This window comes from Diachasma alloeum, unplaced genomic scaffold (genome assembly GCF_001412515.2).
Source record: "Diachasma alloeum isolate Michigan unplaced genomic scaffold, Dall2.0 Dall_scaffold_01176, whole genome shotgun sequence".
NCBI lineage: Eukaryota > Metazoa > Arthropoda > Insecta > Hymenoptera > Braconidae > Diachasma > Diachasma alloeum.
The window spans coordinates 8,901-19,414 of record NW_021681286.1 but is presented as its reverse complement, the minus strand read 5'-3'; the positions used below and the strand labels follow the sequence as shown (position 1 = coordinate 19,414).

General features: G+C 39.9%; 1 pseudogene; it reads left to right on the top strand.

The window, feature by feature from the left end:
- The first annotated feature begins 1,188 nt into the window (after window positions 1–1,188).
- LOC107046005 lies at window positions 1,189–2,747 on the top strand (annotated as a pseudogene).
- The last annotated feature ends 7,767 nt before the right edge of the window (window positions 2,748–10,514 follow it).

Here is a 10,514-nt window from a genome sequence, read left to right as displayed (position 1 = left end):
CGAATTGCATATTCAACACCCTCCTTCAATTATTCAAGACAATAACTACTCATGAAATGTTCCCAAACATCAACTGATCTTTGTAACTGATTGTTGATGAAACGGGGGTTATGTATGAAGTCATGTGATTATTACGATACCCTCCCTCGTCTGGTCTCCAAGACCATTTGACCCTTCCTAACTACTCCACTCATCTCTCCTGTTGGACCGTTCCTCATTTGATCCTGATTGCTAAATTGTTCAAGTTTCTCGCCACAGCCGAATAGAGAATAGTCAGTTATATCATCAAATAACTTCAAACGCTCGATTGATATTAATATACGTGACAGGTGGATTGAACTACTGCAATCTGAAAAGGTGTTCAAGAATTCTCGAGTGTGTAGTTCTCATTTTCGAACCGAAGATTTTCTCCTTCCAGGTAACTTTTCTTCCAGATTAGTGAATGTTCTAGCACTGTACCTGTCTTCCCCAACGTGTCTGAAAGTTTTTATCTCAAATTTTCATAGTTCACAATTGAGTGTGGAATCCAACAGTCCCGATTAAAGAAATATGCTATCCCCAGTCCGCATTTACCAGCATTCGATGCCCCCGAACAAGGGAATCGAAGTGTTTCGGAAGACTCCTACAGAGCACCCTCTCAAAGAAGGCAGTACATCTCTCACTGCAAGATTATGAATCTCCTGGTACCCGCGGGAGTTCGTCAAAATTCAAAGTGAAAATTCATATTTCCTATGTTCATAAAAATAGAGTCAGTAATGAGAGGGGATTACCAAATGAGTACTCTGGGCGAGGAGGCATTGTCTTCGTTCATCATTTCACTCGTGAATTCGCCAGTAAATAGAGATGTAAATACGGGTTTTTATCCAATGAGCTCATATTCATCTATAAGTGAGCATAGGAATAGCTTTTTCAGCTATTTAATTGAATTTTGGTTTTCTCCAAATTGTCCCTATGTTTTGTTTATCCTGTTGAGAGAAATCTACAGAGGGACAGTTGTAGTCAAACGCGAATTGAACTGGTTTTTCAATGTACTTTATGATGCTCTCTGTGGCAAAACGAAATGTCGTAAAGTGTTATTCTCGGAAAGACCATTGGAACTACCACTTGCTGACAATGAAAACACGAGCAACGATAAACCACTCAATGAGGAATTGGAAAGAACGCTCTCTGGATATCTCTCCGTGAGAAATGCTGAATCTCAAGTTGTTGATGCCAGTATACGAGCATCGTCCGAAGAAACATGTGAGTGTGCAAGTACCTCCCGAGAGAACGTATGTTGACGTCCCGACTCAGGTGATTTCCGGGCATCTTTATATTCCGTTTTGCTCCAAAATACAGACGAATGCTGAGTTGTCAATTCTTTGTGTTAGAAATCATCGAATTCTAAACAGATTGGTAGAACGAATTTTAATTATTTACCCTGAAATAAGCACGTAAACTGTTTTTGCGAGAACGGGTCATACTAACAACAATAAAATTAGAAAAAGATCTGACTTTCTCTGTCCTGACAATAATATTTCAATGTGTGGCCGAGCAAACTTGTCGGGTTATCCCTGTAGAGTTCTACAAAGAATTCGTTGGGTGTCCAAAGAAGAAATTCAGAGGAATAGGCTTCACTCTTTCAAGGGTTTTGAAAATATGTGTAGTAGATTGTACTGAATTCGAAATCCACCAAACACCAAAATGCCATGCATGTTGTCTAAGGATTTATAGTCTTAAGAATAAAACAAAATTCGCTGCTGAATTCATGACAGCAGTCACCCCAGGAGGACTTTTAATATATTCGAGTGAAGAGTACAGAGGCCGGTCTACCGATAGCACAATATTCAAGGCTAGTAATATTATTAGTCGTTTACGGCCGAGTGATGGTATAATAGCGGATAAAGGATTCTGAATAGAACATTTGTGTGACAAATATGGCATTCAACTGTAAACATCAACATACCTCGAAATAAAAACCGTTTCCAACGGAAGAGGCTGTATCGAACCGTCTACTCTCTTCTGCATGCGTCCACGCAAAACGTATGAATCAAAGAATTGAAGTTTTGGCTGTATTAAGGAATGCATATCCTGGAATCTTGCAAGACATGTGAATTCTCTTGCTCTCGGTTCCATCTTCAATCCACGATATACTTATTCGAAAATTCACGTGGCCAAAAGTATGTCTTTTTTAGCCCACTCATTTTTAGAATTCGTATAAAGGGGATAGCATCTACTACCAGTAATACGAATCTGTCGATCTTTCTTCCAAAGCACTTGATTAAAGCGAGTTCGTTCAGCAGCATTAAGTGCATCAGTTGTGCAAATGTTGGTACAGAATTCAGTCATACAAAATTCTCTTACTTAAACCAAGACTTGTATTAGTGCAATCATAGCGGGGGATTTATGAGCATTTCCTAGGATCAATCTGAGTTGAACACAGAGTATTGAACAAGGAGTATTGAATGAAACGCTGAACGCAGAGTATTGTCGGTGGGCAGAGCGATAGGTTCAGGTACATGGTATATGATAGGTTCTACTGGGATACGAGACTTATGCTCAGCAAAGTCTCCGAGGTGTTGAGATCATTCATAATAAGGAATAGAATATGGTATTAGCAAGAAGAACATGAAAATAGATGTAATCATTGGGGAAAGGTACGTACTGAATGCTGTATAGCAGCATAGAGACTATGAGTTTGCAAGTATGTCGTAACCCTGCTTTACAGGTGCACACCATGTCGGAGATCGATGCAGAATTTCTTGTAGGATGGAGATTAATAGTACCAGTGATCTCATGTGATTTGTCATTGATCGCACTGATTTTTAAGCACAAAGTAAATAGCTGGATAGCTGACGCACCGCACAAGACCAAATTTCCCGAATTGAGAATGTTTTGGCACTCTCGAATGTTTCTGGAGCTTGTTGTACTCCCACAGAAATAAAAAACATCCTCGTACGTTAATGTCAATATCATAATCCGTGATTATCGCAAAAATACACATGGGAGAAAGAAAAGAGTTGGAGAACGTGCGGTGCCGAGCTCCAATTCGAAGTGCGTAAACCGTCAGCCTTCCTTGTTGCTTGGCGAGGACAGCGCCGCCATCGGTAATCAGCGAGCCCAGTATGAGAAAATTCAAAACTTAATCAACGTCTCTATTGTAACTGCTGTGAATATCATTCATCCATTAACCGTTCATTACATTATCAAGTGCGATATATTGTGTAAATCCCATACGTCAATATATTTATGTATTATTTGGACGTGTTAATGACGGCTGGAATTATTATAAGGATCAAACGTTCTGATTGATCAATGAGTTCCATTACCAGTCTCCAATGAGTTTTGATTACAGAGGGAAGACTTTCTCCTGCTGAGAAACGGTAACAACATAAGATTTTTTTCTACAAAGAGACATCGACAGGAACCAGTTTATCAGCGTAGAAAATGCGCTATTAATGAGCTTCAAATTATCCTTCCTTCAAAATGTAATTCTGTTAATTTATTATCCATTTTTACAGCCAATTTGCGAAAAATCTAGCATAAACACCTTAAAAAAAAAAAAACTGCATTGGTCGGTACATTTTTGTGAACATGACAAATGAGCTTCTAATGAACTTTGAACCTTTCACTCTTGAAGAATAAATTTTGTTCATTTTCAAGTCATTTATCTGCTAATTGCGTAGGACGAAGCACGCACACGTTTCTTTATTTGCAAAAATAGCATTAATAAAAAAATCAACCAAATGATATAAAATATGCTCTTAATGAGCTTAAAATTATCCACTCTTCGAAAGGTAAATTTCTTAATTTTTCAACTATTTTCTAGCCAATGTGCGCAAAAGATGCCATAAACACCTTTAAAAAAAAAATGCATTAGCCGATCTATTTTTGTGAGCATGAAAAATTAGCTCCTACTGAGCTTCAAATTATTCAATGTTGAAACTAGATTTTTTTTCAACTTTTGAAGTACTCTCCTGCTGGGAAAATTTAACAACATAAAATTTTTTTCTAAAAGAAGCCATCGACAGCAAACGTTTTATCAGCTTAGAAAATGAGCTCTGAATGAGCTCTAAATTATTCAATGTTGGAACTTGTTGAGGCATTAGCCTCATGTCGCGGTGGGTTAGCCTCTAGTGGCAGCACCATCTGCACCTTCGCGTGCTTTGTCTCCGCGATTATAATCTTTGATTATTGTGAACATCTCATAAGTGAAAATTCTCTAACGTGTCTCAACTCAATTATTCACTGACAGTGCTTATTTTATTGTAAACATTTCTCGACTTTCTTGTGTTTCTACCGAGAAAAATACAGTTTTATTATGACTTTATCCACGTGCAGAGTGTCAGTCATTATTTCAGTAAACTTCTCCATCCCTTTCCCGAATCCGGCTCTCCATCTGTTTTTTTGGCTAACTCTCGCCGAAACAGAACTAGATTTTTTTTTAATTTTTGAAGTACTCTTCTGCCGAGGAAAGTTAACAACATAAGATTTTTTTCTAAAAAAAGACACCGACAGCAAATGTTTTATCAGCTTAGAAAATAAGCTCTGAATGAGCTCCAAATTATCCATCCTTCAAAATGTAATTTCATTAATTTCTTATCCATTTTTACAGCCAATGTGCAAAAAATGTAGCATAAACACCTGTTTTTTCAAGAAAAAACTGCATTAGCCGATTTATTTTTGTGAGCATGAAAAATTTTTTACGATAATAAAAATTTAAAAATAATGGAAAGTGAGCTTCTAATGAGCTTGAGATTCTCCATTATCTGAAATAGGATTACATTCATTTTCAGTCCTCATTTCTGTTGACTTGTGGGGGAGTTTGACGCCTTTCTTTTAAAAAAATACGTTGGCAGGAAATTTTTGGCCAGCATAGAAAGAAAGCTCTTAAAGAGCTTTAAATTATTGAAAGTTGAAAAAAAATTTTGTTCCATTTTTGGGCCATTTTTCTGCTAACTTGCGAAAAAGTTAGTACAAACAGGTTTTTTTTTTCCAAAAATGGTATTAGCCGGAAAATTGTATCAGGCGTAGAAAATTAGCTTCTAAGGAGGTTTAAATAATCCCATATACAAAACTTAATTTCGCTGATTTTCATTGCCACCTTAATATACGTATGTCTTGAAGAATTAAAGGATAGAGTTATTGCTTGAATAAGAATTTCCATTTCAGAGGAAAGCCTCCAAGGAAATTTCGGCTGCAGAGAATTCCTCCGGGTTTTATTCTGCACTCCATAATTCCACGCGGAGAGGGCTACTGAGAGTGAAAGCATTGTTGGAATATTTTTCCTATGGTCCGATATTTTCAACTCATTGAAAAATGTGATAGTCAATCAAAGGTCATATGCAATTATTGATTAATCAAGTTGCATAAAATCGATCATTGATTAAGAAAAGGATGATCATTGTTCTGAAAGTATTAGGACTGGCTGTTATTCCAGCAAACGCGGAAAATGCAGATAATTACATAGTGGGCCATCATTGACTGGCTGTTACCACTAGATCGAATTATCACCATAACTCTATACTATCTCACCATTGATAGTTTTAATTACATGCTGGAGAAATCTATGGGATGGGAGTGAAGATAATTACTCCGCATGGTTTTTCATGTATGACCCTCCTTGCGGGGGTGACGGATGCTGTAAACGGCTTCTGAAGGACAGTGTGATGAAGGAAAACTCTTCAGCACTCATCAACAGTCAAATATAAAATCTTATAGAAAAACATTGCGACGAGGGGCTGTTCACATTCGAATTGGGTGACACAGTGATTACAAAATGTAATCGATTACACGTGATTACGGCCCTGATTACACAAATCAATGATTACAGTGATTACTATTGCATGAATTACCACTGCATTGCATATTACCACTGTTAGAAAGGATGATTACATGATTACCAAATGATGACATTAATTCAGTGATTACAGCCAATGATTACCAAATATTTGTAATCATTGAAATCACAAAAACATCACCTTTAATCGTAATAAATATTGTAAGTTAGAAAATTATTTATTCATCAACTAATCAATTTGTTGACTTCTTCTATGACTTGAAAAATAGAACTTCTCCGCCAACTATTTTCACAATTTTATTATTTTATCCCATGAAATACAGTCGGGTTTCCGTACGAGATACTTTAACCCGTGTCGAGTGATATCCTCACAGTCTGATTTGAATGTTTTTCTTTCTGCATTTTCCGTAGACGATACTCTATGAAGAGGCTAGGATTGAGTGGGAATGGAAGGTTGAACGTGAGGCACGAGTGAAGTGATGACGATTAAAATGCGAAGTAAGGGTGGATTGACCGCAATGGTCAAACGGGGGTGACTTGTGGAGTAATGTCGAGCGTCAAAGCATGAGAGAAATGATCAGATGGATTTAAAGGGGGAGATAAGTGGAATGACCACGAGGGCTTAACGAGGGGGACGAGTAGAGTGATGACGGGAACCAAATGGGTGGTACGAGTGGAGTGATCGCAAGGGTTAAACGGGAGAGATGAGTGGAGTGATCGCAAGGGTCAAATGAGGGGGACGAGTGGAATGATCATGAGGGTCAAACAAGAGAAACAGGTGGAGTGATCACAACTGTCAGACGGGAGAGACGAGTAGAGTGGAGTCATGCGGAGATCATACCTCGTGAAGGGTCAAATATCGAAATGGTCTTATTCCGCCAGGGTCTGTTACAACGCATGACCCTTGCAAGAAATGATCCTGCTGATGCTTGACCATAGAGGCATGACCCTCGCGATATATGTCCCTTGTGAAACCTGACTCCACTCACCTTCTCCTTTGACTCTTGTCATCTACTCATATCTTCCATTTGACCCTCGTTATCAATCCATTCGTCTCTTCCGTTTGACTCTTGTGAATCCGTTTGACCCTCGACACCTACGTTTTATCCTCGTAATCACTCCACTCGTACGTCTCATTTGACCCTCTTTCATTACTCCACTCGTCATACCCGTTTTACCCTTGCGATTACTCCACCCGTACTTCTCATTTGACGCTCGTCATCATTCTACTCGTCATCCCCGTTTGGCCCTTGTGATCATTTCGCTTGTAACGAACATGTGGAGATGTTCGTTAGGACACGATACTGCCATCAAAACAACTACCCCCCCCCCGTGACATAGGAAGGCGATCCGTGAGTAAAAAGTAGAGAGAGAGGGAGAGAGTTTCACTTTTCTACCCCGGGGTGGTCAGACGTCCAATCCTCGTGACGACAATGAGGTTTGGGGATTTCCACGCCATGGTGTGGCTAAATTTGTGTTTTGTTTCCGTAATATCATTTTTTTTATCTCAAGACCGGAATAATTACGCGGTTTGGAGGGCCCATGGAATTATCGCGAAGAAGGGCCAAGTTATGAGTCATCCGATAATTCTTATGGGAGCCACCCTATTGTTAATCCTACGGCAAATCGATTAGGCTCGGCTGAAATGCCGGCGCTCCAAATCATAATGGATTTTACGGCGGTTAGATGGTTACGTTTTAGATTTTGGGTGGAAGGTCACGGGGAACAAGTGCAACCCTTTTATCCCGTGAATTGCCAGGTTGCTTAGAGTTTTGAAAAATTAGGAGAATTAGTTAGTAGTATCGGTCTTTTAATCCCGTGAATCGAGGAGAACCAACCCGTAGGAGGCGCCAAAAACCCTTAATAATTTTCCAAACATCCACCAGTTCGGCCCGAAATACCCACCATTTTAGTTATAGAGAAAAATTAGAGTTGAGTATTTTTCGCGTTTGAATTCCCCGAAAGCATTTGGTGGTGCCAACGAAGCCAACGCTTGATGTGCCGAAAATCTCCGCCAATCAGAGCCCGCCTCTGTTGGCCAGAATTCGCGTGGCGGTTAGTGCCCGTGACACTGACCCAGGGCAGTCAGTTCCGCGTTGACCGTCGTCGACCATTAGTCACGTGCGAATTTTTGAGTGTGTCCACGCAACGTAATTGTGCTACGTGGATTATTGTACATTTTGGAGAAGCCGTAACGATCCAGGATGGTCCGGAAAGGGAAGAGGACCACTAAACATAGGAAAATCGTGAGTTTTTACCATGGAAATTGAATTTTATCCGAGCTATTGATAATGGCGTCAGTTTTTCCCCCTCGTGGCGGTATCCCTCGCGTGCCCTTCAGCCACGTGCAGTGGTTGTTCACCCCCTTTTAATCGGATTTGTGGGTTCGAATGTGGTATTAACCCTGTAATANCAGAAATGTGGATTATGAGGGTACGGGATTTACTCGGCTGCTCAGTGTGCGGGTCGCGGACAGAGGGGTGGATTCGTGGACGAGAACATCAATTAACAAAACCAATCATCGATCGAGAAACCAATAAACCAATGTCTTAAATTCTAAACGGGATAGGTAAGGTCGATATTGAATAATAAACATAATTGTACTGACGTGTTTCGCTATTGCCGATATTAATACAAAATCGTAAATTCGTACAAATACAAAATTACATCAATGTGACTGAAAATAATTTTAAATACTCTGAAATGATCCACTACTCCAAAAGACTCGAAAGATGCGATAAATAATTATGAAAGTTTGAAAAAGAAAGCGATCCCCATCCAAAGCTGATAGAGAGAAGCAAAAGTATTGTCCACGATGGGAACACGAATCCGAGAGAGAGAGACTATAGGAAGGTAGCGTACGTGCGAGAGAGAGAACGCATGAGATAGCTCCGCGGAATAAAGACAGAGCTTACGAAAAGGTACTAATTTTTCGGATTTTCGACTGTAATTAATCGAATTCCGAATTCTGGAGCGCCTTTGTAATGGTTTCCCTAACTCTATGCCATTTGAAACGCATTAAAATCGGGAATGTCATCCACCGAAAAGGTAGCAAAAATGAGCTAGGGAGCTTGAATCAGCCACGTGGCTGATTTACCGGAAGGGAGCATTTCTAACACGGAAATGGAGGTTTTCTCCATGAAAATAGGTAGCTTATGGTCTCCAATAATTTCCAAAATAATAGGTAGCTTATTCCTGAACGGAAGAAAGCTTAGATAATTTTATTGTTCTGGATTCCAACAATTAAAGTAAAGATAACTAAAAGATAGCGTCCCCATGCCCAACCGGAATCCAAAACTCAACGAACGCTAGAGAGCATTAAAACGCGAAAAAGGTAGCTTCAGAACAATTCCGGTAACATCCTTTTTCCTCCAGAACTCTTGTGAGTCGGAGAAATATAAAGAAATAGGTAGCATAGGATAATTACGTAAAGAGAGCGAGAAAAGGTAACAAGCAAAAAAAAGGTAGCAGTGAAGTAGGTAGCGAGTGGCATCAATCGCCGTAGCAAGACGCATAAAGCATGAAATTTAGCCCAAAAGTTCCGGTAGGTAGCATTATTACTGTTTGTAAGGGTTTTCTACCCTTCAAACCATGAGTATCGGTGTTGGCGTCATTCCGAGAGGTAGCGACGCCATTCCGCGTGGTCCAACTGCTTTACCGAAAAACCGCACTATTTCACTTTTAATCACTTCTAAATAAGTACACGAGTACTTACCATCGTCTGGAGCGTTGATTTCGACTGGATTTGGATCACGGGGCCTCGATAATTACCTCGAAAGAGAACATGTTCAGGGAGCTAGCTCGACTCGTACCTCACTCTTGGTCGTCCGGGTGGGTACTGTAATGGCAACTATCGCGTGGATCCCCTCGGGCCTGTTGCATAGTGGTGGGGAGTCCGGGGGAGACTAGCCCCGTACAGTGCTGACTCGAGTGCCGGAGACGCGAACTATCAATTTCCGGGGTAATTGAGCGCGAAATATTATTTAAAGGTTTAAATTTGAATTTTTATATAATTGATTCCTATTATTTCAACTGAACAAAACTATAATGACTTGAACTCAACGCGAAACTGAGATGGCTGAGCGGGTCTTCGCTCTATCTAAGGCCGGAATAAGGTAGCTTATCTACAAAGGGCACTCTCCGGAGAGAAATTAGGACTTTACCAACGAAAATTCAAACGCAAACATAACTAAACTAAAAGCCCAATGGCGATCCGTTTGGACGACTGGGCAATCGTCTCCACGGCCTTCCAACTAAAAGTCATAACACTCTCGCTCACGGGAGCGCAAGTATTTCAACTCGACCTATGTGCTCACTCTATCGACAAAACAAAAAGGGTTACAGGAAACACTGGGTAGCACATTATCTTGGCCAAATATTCCACGGTGATATCCTCATCCTGAACCAAATTTACGTAGGAAAATCTCAAAAATACTAAACTCTAATTCAACAAAACTGACTCGAAAAAAAGAAATAACTACAAAAGATCTGGTTTATTTAATGAAGTTATTTAATGAATATTGTTCTAAAAATGTAGGAAATCGATTCACGCGATAGGTAACCAATTTAAGTAGTTCTCCGAACTTAAGGTAGCTCTGAAGTAGAGTTAAGGCAGCAGGTAGCTCTAATTCTCCTTATAGATTTTTATCGCGACAAAAGGTAATGGTTTATAAATTTTTACTCTCTCTCCCTCTCTCCCTCTCCCTCTCCCGCTCTCTCTCTCCCCCTCCCTCTC